Raw genomic sequence first — 21,253 nt, forward strand, 5'->3', positions numbered from 1 at the left:
CACCCCAACTCTTTACGTTGTTTATTCATATTCAGTGGCCTGGCTGTGTCCAGACTGTCAAAGGCCCATCTTGGTAGATCTGAACCTAATGCAGTTTGGAGTGATCAGATGACAGAAGTCACATTTAGGTGCCAGGTGTAACTGAGGCCATAGACACTCCATATCCATTACTTTTAATGTTTTATATAATATGACTAAATGTGTTTATTTCTGTGTTGCAGGGGCAGTCAAGAAATGGAATGGCAAGGCCACAGAACATGACATGAGCAGAGCTGTGGGACCAAGAGTCTGTTTATTGGTCAGTCGTTGGGTTCAACACAGCACATTTCAGACATGAATGCAACACAATGGCTTCACAGGAAGAAAAAAAAATGAAAATAAACAAAAATATTTAGTACACAACAAACAGAAGATTAACAACTGAAAGACTAATGAACATTAAGGAAATTCCATTGATTAAAATATTAATTGGATGCAATATCCAACCCAAAATATTAGCTTATTTTTTAGGAGGGGCTCTGAAAGACACTATGGGGGTGTCCACTGGAAGGTGTAACACATACTGACTAACGAGGTGACACCAATCACTGCAAACGAGCTACACGTGCTAACGAGCTACACGTGCTAAAGTCCAACCTCAAAACATAAATGGAAAAACCAAAGCCTGTAACACCTTCCCCCTTAAGACAACAAATATGTCCTATATTTTTGTTGGACAAGTTTGCGCACCACCAACAGAAAATAATTTCCATTTCACATTATAATCAACTACAATGCTTCACCTTCACCAATATAAACATGGTGTCTACTGACTGTCTACAATTAAAAACAAGAAAAAACACATTCCTAAATAAAAATAAACTATCATATTATTTTTTTCTCCTTTTTCTTTCTACAGAATCCTAAAACTCACTAGTTTCTAGAACTCTCGTCTTCCTAAAACTCACTAGCTTCTAGAACTCTCCTCACCTTGGAACGAGCCCAAACAAAACTCAAATAAAATTGTATTAGTCACATGCGCCGAATACAACAGTAAAATGCTTCCTTACGAGCCCCTAACCAACAGTGCAGTTTCAATACGGATAATAATAACAGATAAAACTCAAAATAAATTGTGATCATGGTAACACACTGGCTAAACGCAAAACATAAATCTTTTTGACTGCCCACCCCAGAGATAATCAGCAACCAAGTTGTCCTTGCCACGGACATGTTTGATTTCAAGAGGAAACTCCTGCGATATCCGTAGTAACTTTCCACCTCACTGCGGAGCTTCTCTCTCTTTTCAGGGTTCACTCGATAGGCATGTTGTTGGATCAGGGCCCAGTCCCAAATGTCATGCTCTAGTACATTTGGTTTGGCACATCTGAGAATGAACCATGATATTCTAAAAACAGGCCAACAATGTTAATATAATTGTACCAAAAAATTGTCAGTTTGTTGCATGAATATATATCACTACCAAATGTTACATGAAATGTAAATGTGAAATATTTGGTTGCATAGTCATATTTTCAATGTCTTTTCAATGACATTTTGCTTGGTGGGATAGCCCAATGTCAAAACACAGTTTTAACTTGTCAAAATCAATAACCAATATGCAGAAACAGTTTGGGATAAATTGAAAACCTAACATGTGCTATATACACAAACATCTGCTACAATAATCGTATTACTTGTATTTTTTAAAACAAGCTCCTTATAAACTGCACAAGCACCAACAACGCTGTTGTTTGACAAGTAGCAATAAATCACTGATATCGTTTAGAGGGGAAATCAGGTTGTATGTGCTGTTGAAACTGACACAACAACAAAGAAACACACAGAAATGGGAGATATATATATATATTTTTTTTTAAACTCTGTTTATTAAGTTTTACACACACACACAGACAAGACAATGCAATATAAATAATATACTCAACTAGAAAAAAAATACAAATTAAAATACAAATAAAAAAATAGCTTTAAAGATACCATACTTTAGACAAGTTAAACACACCAGGCAGAAGGCTACAGAGGTTAAAGGGCAATCTATAGTACAAGGACAGAGCAAACACCTCACCATTGTTCCTGTAAACAGTCAAGGGATAAGGGTGGAGAAATGCAACCACTCACAGACAGTCATGGCCACACACCGACCATCCACTGGACCAAAAATAAAGTTTACAATTCTTTAAAATAAAATAAATAGAATGATTATTCATGTAGGTGTGAACAAAATGTAAAAATAACTGGGAAAAACAAGCTCACACTTCAAGCTCCTCCAACCCTTAAGTCACAGGGGGGTCAAATACAGACTTATTTTAGTTTTAATTGGAATGCCATCAGAGGATGGACTGTTTAAAGTAAGACCGGAATGGAGCCCAAGCCTCATTAAACAGTTTGGGGTTCCCACGTGAATTGAATTGAATTTTTTCTAGTTTCAGAGAGCACAACACATCTCTCACCCAATATTTATAAGATGGGGGAGCTGCCATCTTCCAGTTCTGTAGTATTAGCCGTCTAGCTAAAAGAGTTGTATAAGCAACAGTGTCCGACTGGATTCTTGATAGGGGGGTACCCATGGGCAGTACTCCAAAAAGGGCTGTAAGGGGAGACGGATATATAACAGTGTCATATATATCAGAGAAACATTTAAATATTAATTCCCAGAAACCTGACAGTTTATGACAGCCCCAAAACATATGCAACAGTGTGGCTGGTTCCACTTTACATCTGACACAGGTAGGATCAAAATCAGAGAATATTCTTCCAAGTTTGGCCCCCGACCAGTGGATACGGTGAACCACCTTGAATTGAATGAGGCTGTGTCTAGTGCTAAAAGAGGACTAAAAGAGTGCACCCTGTGCAGCACAGATTCCCAGGCGTCCTCCCCAAGTTCCTCCCCCAAATCCTTTTCCCATCGAGTCTTTCAAGGCACCAAAGAAGGGTTCTGTAAGTCATGAATGATTGCATATACATCTGAAATTGTTCAACTCCAAGATGCTCTCTATAGCTGTATTCGCAGGCCTATTGGGAAATCCAGGTGTGTTAGCTCTGACAAAGTTTCTAGTCTGGAGATAGCGGAAAAAGTGGGATTGGGGGAGATTGAACTTTTCCTGCAGCTGAGAAAAAGAGGCAAATGTATCATCAAATAATAATTGGGCTAGCGAGGAGAGGCCTAGTGAGTGCCAAATGCCAAAAGCCCCATCATTCAAAGATGGAGGAAATAAAATGTTCTGATTGATTGGGCCTGATAGAGAAAAGCCTCGGAGGCTAAAGGCTAAACGGAACTGATTCCACATTTTAAGAGACTGCTTTACAATTGGGTTGGCACACCTTTTGCCTAGGGACACTGGGAGAGACGAGCACAACACAGAGGAAAGTGCTGCAGGTTTACACGATTCAGACTCCATCTGGACCCAGAGTGGTCTAGGGCCAGTAGGATCAGTCTGCAGCCAGTACAGAACGGCTCTGAAATTTGCAGCCCAGTAGTATGTCTGAAGATTTGGTAGAGCTAAATCCCCCAATGACCTAGGCTTCTGTAAATGTTTTCTACCAATCCGTGGTACCTTGCCATCCCAAATAAAATGCATGAATGTTTGATCCAGTGAAATAAAAAAAGATTTTGGAATAAAAATGAGTAAACATTGAAATAAATATAAACATTTGGGCAACACATTCATTTTAATGACATTAATCCTTCCGATAAGAGAAAGGGGTAGCAAATTCCAAAAAGTAAAAGATTGTTTCAAGCTGTCTGCTAGAGCAACAAAGTTTTCCTGAAACAAATTTGAATATTTCCTTGTCACTTTTATTCCCAAGTAGGTGAATTGATCCCGGACAATCCTAAACTGAGAACTTACCGGAAAAAGCTCACTCTTGCCTAGATTCAGCTTGTACCCTGAGATTGATTCAAACTTTTTAAGAACAGATAGGGCACGTGGCAATGAGGTATCGGGGTTGGAGATAAACAAAAGGAGGTCGTCAGCATATAGCGGGACTTTCTGCTCCCAGCCCTCCCTGATTATACCTTGAATGGCATCATTAGAGCGTAGTGCAATGGCGAGAGGCTCGATTGCCAAAGCAAACAACAAGGGGAAGAGTGGACAACCCTGTCTGGATCCGCGGTGCAAGAGAAAATAGTCAGAGGACAAGTTATTAGTCCGTACCGAAGCCATGGGGAAAAATAAAGAATCTTTATCCACGCAATGAATTTGGGGCCAAAGCCAAATCTAGAAAGGGCAGCTGTTAGGTAATTCCACTCAACGCGGTCAAACGCTTTTTCGGCATCAAGTGAGACCACCACCTCCGGGTCCCCCGACGCTGGGGAGTACAGTATATTCATAAGGCGCCTAATATTGAAAAATAAATGCCTATTTCTCACAAAGCCAGTCTGCTGGAGTGTATTACTTGGTGCAGCAAGCCTTCCATACGGATGGCTAAAAGCTTAGCTAGGATTTTGTAATCACAGTTTAAAAGCGAGATTGGGCGATAGGATCCACATTCCAGGGGGTCTTTGTTTTTCTTTAGTAGTAATGAAATTGAAGCCTGATAAAGACTAGGCGGTAGCTTTGAAGTATTAAGGCACTCTGCAAATAGTCGAGACAAGAATGGGCAAAGCAGACCAGAAAACATCCTGTAAAATTCGGTTGGAAAACCGTCCGGACCCGGTGATTTACCACTTTTCATTGCGGATACTGCTGTTGCAATCTCCTCAAGCGTAAATTCTTCTTCTAGACAGTCATGGGAGTCTGTATCAATTGAAGGCATATTCAAGCCATTAAAGGAGGAGTCAAAGGGTCTTGAGGGGATTCAGAGGTGTATAGCTCAGAGTAAAATTGTTTAAATTGATCATTGATCTCTTTATGTATAACTGTGGTGGCACCAGACGGGGTCCTTATTTGTGGGATTAAACGTGAGGCCTCAGATTTACGGATCTGATGCGCAAGGAGTTTACTGGCCTTGTTGCCTTGTTCGTAGACTTTGTATCGAGCTCGCAAGAGTAACTGTTCAGCTTGCCTGGTAGAAAGCTCATCAAATTCAGATTGGAGTAGTTGGCGCTCTTTATGCAGATCAGAGGAAGGATCCGTAGCATACTTCTCATCCAATGTGGCTATGGACTCGCTCAGGTCCCGAAGTCGCTGGGAGCGAACTCTGTTTTGGTTGGCTGTATAAGAAATAATTTGGCCACGTAGGTATGCTTTGAGAGACTCCCATATGGTAGAGCAGGACATACCTGGTGTTGAATTAGTTTCTAGGAATAAGGTGATTTCAGAAGAAAGGAAATTGACAAACTCCTTATCTGAGAGTAAAATGGGGTTGAGACGCCATTGATAACACATAGGAGGTCGCTGGGGAAACTCTAGTTCAAGCACTAATGGTGAATGGTCAGAGATAACAATACTCTCATAAGTACACCGCCGAAGGTTAGGCAGAAGTTTTTTGTCCAAAAAGAAGTAGTCAATCCGGAAGTATGTTTGATGAACATGAGAATAAAAGGAATACTGTCTATCTGTAGGATGTAGGAAACGCCAGGCCTCAAACATAGCATATTTCTGAAGAAAGGATTGAATAAGTAGGGCACATTTAGATGGGCCTGTATTTGTTTGTGAGGACTTGTCAAGAACTGGGGACATTTTACAGTTGAAATCCCCCCCTAAAATCAACAAATGAGAATCTAAATTGGGAATAGCAGACAGAAAGGAAGAAATTAAACTTGTGTCATCCCAATTGGGAGCATAAACACTAGCCAAAACAAGATGGGTAGAAAACAGTTCACCGGTTACTATGACGTATCGTCCCTTAGGATCAGCAATAACCTCAGAAGCTACAAAGGGAGTACCGTTATCAACCAGAATAGCAGCACCTCTTGATTTACTATGAAAGTTTGAGTGGAACACTTGACCAACCCAGTCCTTACACATCCTAAAATGCTCACCAGTCCTCAAGTGAGTCTCTTGTAGAAATGCAATATTTGCATTCAAACCCTTTAAGTGTGTCAACACCCTCTTACGCTTCACCGGGTTATTAACCCCTTTGGTGTTCCATGAAATGTACTTGATCGCATTATTTCGGCCCCTCTGGGCATTCCCGTTATTCAACCCTGTCATTAGAGCATAGAATGGAAAAGCAATGAGCGCCCAAAACCCCCAGAATAACTTGTCTCAGAGTAATAATGTACGGTGGTAAATGTTTGGAAAAAGTACAGAAAAAAAAACTAAAAAGACAGAATGACAACATTAGAACTGAACAATTCAACCTGCCACCCCACCCCCTCCCCCCATCCCAGACAATACCTCCCCAAACGAGGTATAAGCCTAAATAGAACATGTTCTCTTCGCACAGTACGTCTGTGAGAGTGCGGTCTTAAACCTAAACCCACAGTCCCGCTCTTTAAAGTCGCGTTTTGTTAGTGGATCAAGCAGCAAAAATAAAGATTTGTATGTATTTTTTTCAAATAAAAAAAAGGTGAATCCCTTGTGCAAACAGAATGACAAAAGCACCACTTGTAGATGTATATAATTATATTCCCAGTCTTATAACAGGCATTGAGAGAGAAAATACATAAAATGTATAAAGGCTCTCAGCCAAAAATCTAATTTGAAGTAAGGAAATCGTAGTAAGACAATCAAAAATAATAGTAATTATAATAGTAGTCTAGTTGACGCTGAGACAGCTTACAACCAATACCAAAAAACTACGTGTTGAACGTTTGCTGGGCATAAATGACGCTCAAAACTTTTAAAATTAAAGTGAGACCCCAAAAACCGTGTAGCCTCGGGAAACATTTACTGTTTACTGGGTCAATGCAAACGGATGCAGTAAACAAATAACCAAAAATATTTTGAGTCACTGAGACACTGTGTAAACAAACTAAATAGGTGAGCGAGACAGCCTAGAAACACAGGAGTTAAGTAAAACCTTAATACAATTAAATTAAAATGACTGAATGCTTGTAAGGCACGCACACTAGATGATCAAAACATTAGATCACATCAAATAAGCCTGAATAGTTTTGCCAACTATACAAGACTAGCCTGTTATATCTAAACATAATTGTACCACAGGTGGGTTACTTACTGTCCACATTTCGCAAGCAACAGTTGCTGAACTGTGAGCATATTCAAGACTTCTTGATGTGACGTTGAATGTGAGCCATAGCCTCATCCGGAGATTCAAATGTGTAGTCTTTACCCTCATGAGATATCCATAAACGGGCCGGGAATCGCAGTCCATACTTCACACTTGGATGGTCCCGAAGTACTCGTTTGGCCTGTCCGAAAGCTGCGCGCTGCCTGGAAACAGTGGGGGAGTAGTCCTGGTAGATGGAGAAGCTTGAAATCCCAGAGTGATATTGCGGGCTCGTCGGAGGATCTCCATCTTCTCATGAAAAAAGTGCACTCTAAGAATTATGTCACGGGGCCTCTCCCCATCCCGGGGCTTTGGGCGCAGCGACCGGTGGGCTCGATCAATCAGGGGCTTTTCATCTAAGGCAAGAACATCCTTCAGCAGCCCTGAAACGAAATCCGTGGCGCGATGCATTTCCGCTGACTCTGGGACCGATACAAGTCTCAGATTATTGCGGCGAGAAAATCCCTCTAAACTCACACAGCTCTCCTTCACCTTTTTCAAATCCGCAGCTAGGCGTTTAACTTCAGCCTCCAGGGATGTAGTTAAGTCGGAGACATTAGTAGCGGAGGTCTCCAGTGCTGCAATCGTTGTAGTGTGTGACGCAGTTGTTGTTTTGAGTAATGTGATTGCTGGCACAGTCTCGTTCCGCAGGATGGTTAAATCTGCTTTTAAAGTATCAGAAACCTCCTGTATTCTGGTCTCAATCGTAGCAACCACCTGTGTTTTCATTTCAACTATCTCAGAGCGTAGTAGTTTGATGGCCTCGAGAATGTTCATTTCAGCGCCGCCAGGCCAAGCCGCACCCCCGAGTAAAGTGTGCGTCCCCGGGCCCTCAGACTCAGGAGAGGGCGGTGATGAGAGCGGGTCTTGTAGGCCAGTCATGCTTTTGGCCTTATGCTTGGTCGACATGCTGACATTCGGAAGCAAAGTAGTTTTGGTTTTTACGGAAAGGGATCACCAAATTAATATTTGAAAATAAATACGGTTCTGCTGCAAAATTCACATAAACTTTAAGAATACCACGGGAGCAAACGGAAAACACGTCAGTCGCACATGGCGTCCCCCCTATCCCCTCCCTGGGAGATATATTTTACCTCACTGGTTAGAGGACAACCTGCAGAAGAGTCAGCTACATTTGTGAGTGATGCTTTTAAATATAGGGGTCGCTAAACAAGGGAATGCAACACGTATTTGTCATCACTCATCGATATCATGCTAAAATCATTTGTGCCGAGAGCGGAGATGAGGGTGCACGTCCTATTAAAACTAACAGCTCAAAAACCACACGGAATCTGGGAGTAATGTGTACATCCCTGGTTAGAGGACAATTTGTAGAAAACAGCTTGCCACATTTTGAAGTGTTGCATTTTGATTCAAGTGGGTCACCAACGTGGTAGGTGTAACACAACTCCTAATTGTCCCTAGAATTTCTAAGCAAACAGCATGAGGCAGGGCTTTCTCCTATAGAGCTCCATTTTAATGGAATGGTCTGCCTACCCATGTGAGAGACGCAGACTCGGTCTCAACCTTGAAGTCTTTACTGAAGACTCATCTCTTCAGTAGGTCATATGATTGAGTGTAGTCTGGCCCAGGAGTGTAAAGGTGAACGGAAAGGCTCTGGAGCAACGAACCGCTGTCTCTGCCTGGCCGGTTCCCCTCTCTGCACTGGGATTCTCTTCCTCTAACCCTATTACAAGGGCTGAGTCACTGGCTTACTGTTGCTCTTTCATAGGAGAGAAAGAGGAGGGGTCCCTAGGAGGGGTGCGTCACTTGAGTGGGTTGAGTCACTGACGTGATCTTCCTGTCTGGGTTGACGCCCCCCCCTTGGGTTGTGCCGTGGCGGAGATCTTTGTGGGCTATACTCGGCCTTGTCTCAGGATGGTAAGTTGGTGGTTGAAGATATCCCTCTAGTGGTGTGGGGGCTGTGCTTTGGCAAAGTGGGTGGGGTTATATCCTTCCTGTTTGGCCCTGTCCGGGAGTATCATCGGATGGGGCCACAGTGTCTCCTTATCCCTCCTGTCTCAGCCTCCAGTATTTATGCTGCAGTAGTTTATGTGTCGGGGGGCTAGGATCAGTCTGGGTCAGTTTGATATATGTGGAGTACTTCTCCTGTCTTATCTGTTTTTCTGTGTGAATTTAAGTATGCTCTCTCTAATTCTGTCTTTCTTTCTCTCTCTCGGAGGACCTGAGCCCTAGGACCATGCCTCAGTACTACCTGGCATGATGACTCCTTTCTGCCCCCAGTCCACTTGGCCGTGCTGCTGCTCCAGTTTCAACTGTTCTGCCTGCGGCTATGAACCCTGACCTGTTCACCGGACGTGCTACCTGTCCCAGACCTGCTGTTTTCAACTCTCTAGAGACAGTAGGAGCGGTAGAGATACTCCTAATGATTGGCTATGATAAGCCAACTGACATTTACTCCTGAGGTGCTGACTTGCTGTACCCTTGACAACTACTGTGATTATTATTAATTGACCATGCTGGTCATTTATGAATATTTGAACATCTTGTCCATGTTCTGTTATAATCTCCACCCGGCACAGCCAGAAGAGGACTGGCCACCCCTCATAGCCTGGTCCCTCTCTAGGTTTCTTCCTAGGTTTTGGCCTTTCTAGGGTGTTTTTCCTAGCCACCGTGCTTCTACACCTGCATTGCTTGCTGTTTGGGGTTTTAGGCTGGGTTTCTGTACAGTACTTTGAGATATCAGCTGATGTAAGAAGGGCTATATAAATACATTTGATTTGATTTTAACAATATTTTTATTTGTCAATTTTTGTTAAATCACATAAATAGTACTCTTCCATTTCAGAGCCTGGATTTTTTGCCTGGATTTTTCCCCTGAGGCTAATATCCATATCATTTTGAAATCAATTCATAAGGGGGCAAACGTTTAGGTTTCAACATTGCGACATCATTAAAATACTCCTACTGCAATGTTAAAACATTCTACATTGTGACATTAATTCATTGAAATCCTGAAACAACTCCTTCATGTACTGTATGTATTTTCTGGTCACAAATTGGCCCATAACTTCACCTAACAACAAATATACCTGTAATGAACGAAGAAGCACTTTTGTTGTTGTTGCATGACATAATAGTGTACTCTAGGACCCATAACAACAACATAAACCTACTGTAGGACCCAAAACTTCACCTAACAATAGCATAGACCTAATGTAGGACCCATAACTTCACCTAACCACAACATAGACCTACTGTAGGACCCCTAACTTCACCTAACAACAACACAAACCTACTGCAGGACCCAAAACTTCACCTATGAACAAATATAGGAAAATAGCTGTGTGTGTTGTACAATAGTCTATCCATCAAGGAACAGTTCTCTACACATTATGAGCTAAGTATCTCCGTGTCCAAACAGACTAACGAGACCCGACTGTAAATCAAGCAGACAATAACATTATAAACATCAATTTGTTAGGGATGTTGGATCCAACATGGAGCACGGCATAACTGTCTTTACCAGAGTAAAGAATGAAGAAGCACTTTGGTTGTTGTTGCATGTTGTGATGTTTGACATTTGACTGGCATTCAGAAAATTATTTCCTGGATCAGCTGATGATAGTTGAACATGTGACTAACAAAACAGCTACAGTATAAAGAATGATGTGTAATTATTGAAGAACTGCGTTAATGACAGTATCCATTTGGGTGTTGTCAGTAAAGTGACAAATATTATTTTTTAATTTTTTTATTTCACCTTTATTTAACCAGGTAGGCCAGTCGAGAAAGAGTTCTCATTTACAGCTGCAACCTGGCCACGACAAAGCAAAGCAGTGTGACAAAAACAACACAGAGTTACAAGTGGGATAAACAAACGTACAGTCAATAAAACAATAGAAAAATCTTTATATAGTGTGTGCAAATGGGGTATGGACGTAAGGCAATAAATAGGCCATAGTAGCGAAGTAATTACAATTTAACAAATGTGATAGAGTGATAGATGTGCAAGTAGAAATACTGGTGTGCAAACGAGCAAAAAAAGTAAATAAAAACATGGGGATGAGGTAGGCAGTTGGATGGACTATTTACAGATGGGCTGTGTACAGCTGCAGCGACAGGTAAGCTGCTTAGATAGCTGATGCTTAAAGTTAGTGAGGGAGATATGTCTCCAACTTCAGCGATTTTTGCAATTCGTTCCAGTCATTGGCAGCAGAGTCTGCCGTTCCAGTCATTGGCAGCAGAGTCTGCCGATAAGAATACGGTGGTTGACAGAGTCGAAAGCCTTGGCCAGGTTGATGAAGACGGCTGCACAGTACTGTCTTTTATCAATGGCGGTTATGATATAGTTTAGTACCTTGAGCGTGGATGAGGTGCACCTGTGACCAGCTCGGAAACCAGATTGCACAGCCGATAAGAATACGGTGGTTGACAGAGTCGAAAGCCTTGGCCAGGTTGATGAAGACGGCTGCACAGTACTGTCTTTTATCGATGGCGGTTATGATATTGTTTAGTACCTTGAGCGTGGATGAGGTGCACCCGTGACCAGCTCGGAAACCGGATTGCACAGCAGAGAAGGTACGGTGGGATTCAAAATGGTCAGTGATCTGTTTGTTAACTTGGCTTTCGAAGACTTTAGAACGGCAGGGCAGGATGGATATAGGTCTGTAATAGTTTGGGTCATAGTGTCATAGTGTCACTATTCGATGCTAGTGCAGTACGCCACAGGATGTTTTTGTGCTGGTCGAGGGCAGTCAGGTCTGGAGTGAACCAAGGGCTCTCTCTGTTCTTAGTTCTACATTTTTCAAAAGGGGCATGCTTATTTAAGGTGGTGAGGAAATTACTTTTAAAGAACAACCAGGCATCCTCTACTGACGGGATGAGTTCAAAATCCTTACAGGTTACCTGGGCCAGGTCGATTAGAAAGGCCTGCTTGCAGAAGTGTTTTAGGGAGCGTTTGACAGTGATGAGGGGTGGTTGTTTGACCGCGGCCAATGACTGGAACGAATTGCAAAAATCACTGAAGTTGGAGACTTATATCTCCCTCACTAACTTTAAGCGTCAGCTATCTGAGCAGCTTACCGATCGCTGCAGCTGTACACAGCCCATCTGTAAATAGACCATCCAACTACCTACCTCATCCCAATGTTTTTATTAACTTCATTTGCTCTTTTGCACACCAGTATTTCTACTTGCACATCATCATCTGCACATCTATCTCTCCAGTGTTAATTTGCTCAATTGTAATTTCTACGCTACTATGGCCTTACCTCCGTACTCCATTTGCACACACTATATAGATTTTTCTATTGTGTTATTGACTGTACGTTTGTTTATCCCACGTGTAATTCGGTGTTGTTTTTGTTGCACTGCTTTGCTATATCTTGGCCAGGTCGCAGTTGTAAATGAGAACTTGTTCTCTACTGGCCGTCCTGGTTAAATAAAGGTGAAATAAAAAATAAAATCTTAACTTCATTGACAACACCCAAATGGATACTGTCATTAACGCGGTTCTTCAATAATTACACATAATTCATAATACTATAGCATACCTTATATTAAATTAGGACATTCAATTGAGCCTTACAATTATAATCCAAAGTAGTGTGAAATGTACTCATGAGCAACCTGGAAATGGAGGTTACTCCCCAGAGTTTTCCCCCATTCACATTCAGAATACTTTGTGAAAAACTAAAATCTTTGCTCACCATTTTTGCTCCAGGCAGATATAGTACATCCATAACTATTGGTTTCCTCATTAGCAGGGAGGAGTTTCTGCAATCAAATTGCCCTCGTGCCGCAATTTTAGCAAACACAGAAAGGGGCCTATATTAGAGATCAAAAGTTGTCTGGCACACTGTTTAGAGTTTTGTTAGATGAATTTAGTTCTTATGTATTCATTAACCAATTCAATTAAAATACTCAGTCTGTACCCAGCGTTTGTAAGGTTCTAGGGGAAATGAAACAGACGGAGACCAGCCAAAAATAGTGAGTGACGTATATTCTCAAGAGCTCTGCCTATCATTTCCTGTACATTGGTTTATATACCTCTCATTTCGTCATAAATGTCCCTCCCCCTCTCAGACAATGACAAAGCTGCTTTTCAATTCCATTCCAACACATACACATTGCTTATCTTCTGCTACCATATGTTACACAATCTACTGCACACCCAACGGTTTCTCCCCTCCCTGGTTGGGGACCAGACATATTTCCTGTTGTTAGTTTCACTGTGATCACGAGTTGTCTGTTGACCCTTCCTCTTTGCCTATGTACCAACATATTCCTTAACAGACAACATATAACTCTGTGAGTTATAACTCTATGTCTAATGTATACATTATTTAGTCAATATTAACAAAATTCCGTCAACAAGTTTCAACAACATCAATATCTTATTTCTAGCCTACAATCTTAGATGTTACTACTAATGTGAAAACAAGACAAAATATGACTATTCTTGCTCATTTTAAGACAATTGTCAAATAATTTTAACATTCATTACAGACGTCAATTGTTGTACAACATCATGGCTATGCTGTTGGCATCACCTTTTACAGTGGATTACCGCTGTTGTGGGCCTTTAATCATCTGTCTGACTTTGTTGTTCACACAGGAGAGATACGGGACTATCGTGGATCCTTTGGGGAGCCTCAACAACTTCATGATGCTGAAGAGGCAGAGAAGAGTCTCTCCAGATCAGAACACCCCAATAAACACCTGCAGACACCTCAAACGTCATTTTATAAAAAGAAAGAGGTGAGCGAAACACGTAAAGTGGAGTTTTTAGAAAAGCCTTGTAGGCTCTGAGTGTGTATTTCTGTGTGGAGGTGTAAACAGGACCCAGTCAGCTATCTGTGTGAGCTGGATGAAAACTAGAATCTGTGTTTAGTAGTTAAGACCATTTATGATATAGTATAAGATAGTAAGGTGCACCTGTAATTGTTTTAAACCTTGAGTTGTTTTAAATCTGCACCCAATTTCAGAAGTATTGAAAGATGTAAATGTATGAGTTACATTATCCTAGGAACTAACCATGACATATAAATGTGAAAATATTCCTGCAGGTTAAAATATTGTTGAAAAACAACTAATTGATTAGGTATGTTTGAAAATAGCATTGTGTTGTGTGAATGTGGAAATGAGTCTTAATCTGACGTTTGGATAGTAACATATAGAAATATGCTCAATCAGATGATTGAAATTTGGATAATAAGCGGGATGATATTTTAGAAAGCAGCGGAAGATCTAAAGTTCCTGGGAGGCTTGATTTTGCCGTGGTCTCTGGGAAGTTAGTGAACTGTTGGGGATCCAACAAAAGTTTATTTTTTGTTCTGCTGGGAGTATGTTTGGAGAGCTGCTGTGTAGCGGCGGAGAGTCCTTGAAAAAGCAAATGGAATGGTTGTCGTGAGTAGCTGAGATTTTCTTACGCTTTATATGAAAATATGATGAATTGTATGTGTGTATAATGATTACTAGTGTCATGACATTGGCCTGGGGGTTAGGTTTATGACAGTCATAAATACCTCTTCCCCCCCATTTTCCTCTCTCTAACCTACTGAGGTTGTTAAGGTGCGTGAATGAGGACCCAAAAGCGAATTAACGTAAACAGAGCTTCTTTAATAACAAAACAAACGTAGGCTCAGATGGACCGGCAGATTCCGACAGGACAGGACAAGGTTGCAGCAAACATGACGATAGTCTGGTTCAGGCATGAATAACACAAACAAGAATCCGACAAAGACAGAAACAAAAACAGAGAGAGATATAGAGGACTAATCAGAGGGAAAAAGGGAACAGGTGGGAAAAGGGGTGACGAGGTAGTTAGGAGGAGACAAGGAACAGCTGGGGGAAAGAGGGGGAGAAAAGGTAACCTAATAACGACCAGCAGAGGGAGACAGGGTGAAGGGAAAGGACAGAAACAAGACACAACATGACAATACATGACAGTACCCCCCCACTCACCGAGCGCCTCCTGGCGCACTCGAGGAGGAAACCTGGCGGCAACGGAGGAAATCCTCGATCAGCGCACGGTCCAGCACGTCCCGAGAGGGAACCCAACTCCTCTCCTCAGGACCGTACCCCTCCCAATCTACTAGGTACTGATGACCACGGCCCCGAGGACGCATGTCCAAAATCCTACGGACCCTGTAGATGGGTGCGCCCTCGACAAGGATGGGGGGGGGGGGAAGACGAGCGGGGGCGCGAAGAACGGGCTTGATACAGGAGACATGGAAGACCGGGTGGACGCGACGAAGATATCGCGGAAGAAGAAGTCGAACTGTGACAGGATTAATGATTTGAGAAATACGGAACAGACCAATGAACCGCGGGGTCAACTTGCGAGAAGCGGTCTTAAGGGGAAGGTTCTGAGTGGAGAGCCAAACTCTCTGACCGCGACAATATCTAGGACTCTTAGTTCTACGCTTATTAGCAGCCCTCACAGTCTGCGCCCTATAACGGCAAAGTGCAGACCTGACCCTCTTCCAGATGCGCTCGCAACGTTGGACAAAAGCCTGAGCGGAGGGGACGCTGGACTCGGCGAACTGAGATGAGAACAGCGGAGGCTGGTACCCGAGGCTACTCTGAAAAGGAGATAGCCCGGTCGCAGACGAAGGAAGCGAGTTGTGGGCGTATTCTGCCCAGGGGAGCTGTTCTGACCAAGACGCAGGGTTGCGAAAAGAAAGACTGCGTAAGATGCGACCAATAGTCTGATTGGCCCGTTCTGCTTGACCGTTAGACTGGGGGTGAAAGCCGGAAGAGAGACTGACGGAAGCCCCAATCAAACGGCAAAACTCCCTCCAAAATTGAGACGTGAATTGCGGACCTCTGTCCGAAACGACGTCTGACGGAAGGCCATGAATTCTGAAAACATTCTCGATGATGATTTGTGCCGTCTCTTTAGCAGAAGGAAGCTTAGCAAGGGGAATAAAATGAGCCGCCTTAGAGAACCTGTCGACAACCGTAAGAATAACAGTCTTCCCCGCTGACGAAGGCAGTCCGGTGACAAAATCTAAGGCGATGTGAGACCACGGTCGAGAGGGAATGGGAAGCGGCCTGAGACGGCCGGCAGGAGGGGAGTTACCGGACTTAGTCTGCGCGCAGACTGAACAAGCAGCCACGAAGCGACGCGTGTCATGCTCCCGGGTGGGCCACCAAAAACGCTGGCGAATGGAAGCAAGCGTACCCCGAACGCCAGGGTGGCCGGCTAACTTGGCAGAGTGAGCCCACTGAAGAACGGCCAGACGAGTAGGAACGGGAACGAAAAGAAGGTTCCTGGGACAAGCGCGCGGCGACGGAGTTTGAGTGAGTGCTTGCTTTACCTGCCTCTCAATTCCCCAGACAGTCAACCCGACAACACGCCCCTCAGGGAGAATCCCCTCGGGGTCAGTGGAGGCTACTGAAGAACTGAAGAGACGAGATAAAGCATCAGGCTTGGTGTTCTTAGAGCCCGGACGATAAGAAATCACGAACTCGAAACGAGCGAAAAACAGCGCCCAGCGCGCCTGACGCGCATTAAGTCGTTTGGCAGAACGGATGTACTCAAGGTTCCTATGGTCAGTCCAAACGACAAAAGGAACGGTCGCCCCCTCCAACCACTGTCGCCATTCGCCTAGGGCTAAGCGGATGGCGAGCAGTTCGCGGTTTCCCACATCATAGTTACGTTCCGACGGCGACAGGCGATGAGAAAAATACGCGCAAGGGTGGACCTTGTCGTCAGAGAGGGAGCGCTGAGAAAGAATGGCTCCCACGCCCACCTCTGACGCGTCAACCTCGACCACGAACTGTCTAGAGACGTCAGGTGTAACAAGGATAGGAGCGGATGTAAAACGATTCTTGAGGAGATCAAAAGCTCCCTGGGCGGAAACGGACCACTTAAAGCACGTCTTGACAGAAGTAAGGGCTGTGAGAGGAGCTGCCACCTGACCGAAATTACGGATGAAACGACGATAGAAGTTCGCGAAGCCGAGAAAGCGCTGCAGCTCGACGCGTGACTTAGGGACGGGCCAATCAATGACAGCCTGGACCTTAGCGGGATCCATCTTAATGCCTTCAGCGGAAATAACAGAACCGAGAAATGTGACGGAGGAGGCATGAAAAGTGCACTTCTCAGCCTTCACAAAAAGACAATTCTCTAAAAGGCGCTGGAGGACACGTCGAACGTGCTGAACATGAATCTGGAGTGACGGTGAAAAAATCAGGATATCGTCAAGGTAAACGAAAACAAAGATGTTCAGCATGTCTCTCAGGACATCATTGACTAATGCCTGAAAGACAGCTGGAGCGTTAGCGAGGCCGAAAGGAAGAACCCGGTATTCAAAGTGCCCTAACGGAGTGTTAAACGCCGTCTTCCACTCGTCCCCCTCCCTGATGCGCACGAGATGGTAAGCGTTACGAAGGTCCAACTTAGTGAAAAACCTGGCTCCCTGCAGGATCTCGAAGGCTGAAGACATAAGAGGAAGCGGATAACGATTCTTCACTGTTATGTCATTCAGCCCTCGATAATCTATGCAGGGGCGCAGGGACCCGTCCTTCTTCTTAACAAAAAAAAAACCTGCTCCGGCGGGAGAGGAGGAGGGGACTATGGTACCGGCGGCAAGAGCTACAGACAAATAATCTTCGAGAGCTTTACGTTCGGGAGCCGACAGAGAGTATAGTCTACCCCGGGGGGGAGTGGTTCCCGGAAGGAGATCAATACTACAATCATACGACCGGTGTGGAGGAAGAGAGGTGGCCCTGGACCGACTGAACACCGTGCGCAGATCGTGATATTCCTCCGGTACCCCTGTCAAATCACCAGGCTCCTCCTGTGAAGAAGAGACAGAGGAAACAGGAGGGACAGCAGACATTAAACATTTCACATGACAAGAGACGTTCCAGGAGAGGATAGAATTACTAGACCAATTAATAGAAGGATTATGACAAACTAGCCAGGGATGGCCCAAAACAACAGGTGTAAAAGGTGAACGAAAAATTAAAAAAGAAATGGTTTCGCTATGATTACCAGAGACAGTGAGGGTTAAAGGTAGCGTCTCACGCTGAATCCTGGGGAGAGGACTACCATCCAAGGCGAACAAGGCCGTGGGCTCCCTTAACTGTCTGAGAGGAATGTCATGTTCCCGAGCCCAGGTCTCGTCCATAAAACAGCCCTCCGCCCCAGAGTCTATTAAGGCACTGCAGGAAGCTGACGAACCGGTCCAGCGTAGATGGACCGACAAGGTAGTGCAGGATCTTGAAGGAGAGACAGGAGTAGTAGCGCTCACCAGTAGCCCTCCGCTTACTGATGAGCTCTGGCCTTTTACTGGACATGAAGTGACAAAATGACCAGCAGAACCGCAATAGAGACAGAGGCGGTTGGTGATTCTCCGTTCCCTCTCCTTAGTCGAGATGCGGATACCTCCCAGCTGCATAGGCTCAGCACCCGAGCCGGCAGAGGAAGATGGTAGTGATGCGGAGAGGGGGGCAACGGAGAACGCGAGCTCCTTTCCACGAGCTCGGTGACGAAGATCAACCCGTCGCTCAATGCGAATAGCGAGTTCAATCAAGGAATCCACGCTGGAAGGAACCTCCCGGGAGAGAATCTCATCCTTTACCTCTGCGCGGAGACCCTCCAGAAAACGAGCGAGCAAAGCCGGCTCGTTCCAGCCACTGGAGGCAGCAAGAGTGCGAAACTCAATAGAGTAGTCTGTTATGGATCGATTACCTTGACATAGGGAAGACAGGACCCTGGAAGCCTCCTCCCCAAAAACAGATCGATCAAAAACCCGTATCATCTCCTCCTTAAAGTCCTGATACTGGTTAGTACACTCAGCCCTTGCCTCCCAGATTGCCGTGCCCCACTCACGAGCCCGTCCAGTAAGGAGAGATATGACGTAGGCGACACGAGCAGTGCTCCTGGAGTAAGTGTTGGGCTGGAGAGAAAACACAATATCACACTGGGTGAGGAACGAGCGGCATTCAGTGGGCTCCCCAGAGTAACACGGCGGGTTATTGATTCTGGGCTCCAGAGATTCGAAAGCCCTGGAAGTGGCCGGTGGATCGAGGCGGAGATGGTGAACCTGTTCTGTGAGGTTGGAGACTTGGGTGGCCAGGGTCTCAACGGCATGTCGAGCAGCAGACAATTCCTGCTCGTGTCTGCCTAGCATCGCTCCCTGGATCTCGACGGCTGAGTGGAGAGGATCCGAAGTCGCTGGGTCCATTCTTGGTCGGATTCTTCTGTTAAGGTGCGTGAATGAGGACCCAAAAGCGAATTAACGTAAACAGAGCTTCTTTAATAACAAAACAAACGTAGGCTCAGATGGACCGGCAGATTCTGACAGGACAGGACAAGGTTGCAGCAAACATGACGATAGTCTGGTTCAGGCATGAATAACACAAACAAGAATCCGACAAAGACAGAAACAAAAACAGAGAGAGATATAGAGGACTAATCAGAGGGAAAAAGGGAACAGGTGGGAAAAGGGGTGACGAGGTAGTTAGGAGGAGACAAGGAACAGCTGGGGGAAAGAGGGGGAGAAAAGGTAACCTAATAACGACCAGCAGAGGGAGACAGGGTGAAGGGAAAGGACAGAAACAAGACACAACATGACAATACATGACAGAGGTTACATTTAAAATACCCTTGGTTAACATAGAGATTCTGGGAACGTCAGAATGTGGGGGGGAAATGAACTATATTCTGGTAATCCGAACAATTGAACATATGCAATGGTACTTAATGAATATGATGTCAGTTCGGTTGTCATCTGAGACATTCTCATCAATGATAAGATGACAAACTGTACAGTGGAAAGTCTACACATCAGAGTTATCGGATTCACATGGAATTGTTGTTCAATTTAAATGTTTTAATATGACATTATTTGTGACGGGATGAAATGTGATTTTAGCTTCTAAAATGTGAGATGTGGGTTTTCATAAATTAGGGCTGCTCACTCAGTGGCCCGCCTCTGTGAAGGAAAATGGGCTATAAAACTTTTCAAACATGCCCTCTTCTCCCTTCCTATATAAAGCCTTGACGACAACAGAACTTCCTGTTCCGGGTACATTAGGATGACGATCCGATGTCAGAATGGTTCAGATAACTACAGAATGAAGCCAACCTCAGCGTGAGCTTTGGTTGCGAATTGTATGAACTTTTAGCTCTTATTCACTACAGAAGTGATACCTGCTAGCCGTTGAGTTAGCAACAGCAGCTAAAAACGTGGGCTAGGAAAGGACAGACAGGGTATCCCGTCTACCACCCAACGACGACATTACAACGTTTCCCGTTCACCACCAGAGACACTCTTCAATGGACAAAGGACTCTGTTGGGCATCACGGCCATCCATCTACAACCAACCCATCAAAGCGCAGCTCAGAGTAAATATTTATTGCATTTTCCTTTTCCAAATGGGCGGTAATTTAGAATGCATAAGATACTGTATTTACGATCGAGTAGCTGCCTACGGCCCGATAGAGACATCACTTCTCCTTTTGTTCCTCAGTCTTCCCGCTCTTTCACTCAAACCCAATCCCCTTTTCTTTGTGTAACCAGCTGTCATATCTGTTCCGTCAGCTAGGGATGTTTTCCTTTATGACGTAACTTGTAATCAAGTTATGATTAATTGTGTGTATGTGAATTCTGTGTGATTAGTTACGTATTTAGTAAATAAATAATTAAACCCAATTTTGTATTGCTGATTCAACTTGTTAGCCAGGGTTCTTGCAGATAACCAAGAATTTACACTTCTACAAGAATCTACACGCTTCTTGGATTTTCTCCGTCTGGGTACTATATTTGAAATACAACTGACCTTAAGGCCTGGGGGGGGGGGGGGGGGTGTCTTCCTTGTATGAGAGGTGTTTACTAGATTTATTGAATAAACATTCTTCCATAAAGTTTGAGTGAAGCAAGGTGGCTGACTAACTGTTGATGTTGAAGAAGCGTTTTGTCCACTAGATTATACGTTTCAGTGGCAGAATCACCTGAAAGATGCACATCGCCATCTGCTGACTGGAGTTGGTATCGCAATACTTTGACAAATAGCTTCAAAGCGACTGCCCCTAAAAACCAATTACTCCCTTTGAAAACTGTACTAAAATGTACTACAAAGTGTAGCTAAATAGGTAATTTGGTCATTTCCACTCAGCGCGTGACGTCGAATTATGGGCGATATCAGGTCTGTCTGT

General features: G+C 44.0%; 1 long non-coding RNA gene across 1 annotated transcript; it reads right to left on the reverse strand.

Annotated features, from left to right (window-relative positions):
• Positions 1–1,846: 1,846 nt before the first annotated feature.
• LOC149978839 (uncharacterized) lies at positions 1,847–13,096 on the reverse strand. Its single transcript, XR_016485852.1, has 2 exons — positions 12,789–13,096; positions 1,847–2,587 (listed from the first exon to the last, which is right to left on the reverse strand). It is a non-coding gene; the product is annotated as an uncharacterized LOC149978839 (long non-coding RNA).
• Positions 13,097–21,253: the final 8,157 nt, after the last annotated feature.

Source organism: Oncorhynchus mykiss, chromosome 13 (assembly GCF_057628025.1).
Source record: "Oncorhynchus mykiss isolate SJ-2025 chromosome 13, ASM5762802v1, whole genome shotgun sequence".
In the NCBI taxonomy this organism is placed as follows: domain Eukaryota; kingdom Metazoa; phylum Chordata; class Actinopteri; order Salmoniformes; family Salmonidae; genus Oncorhynchus; species Oncorhynchus mykiss.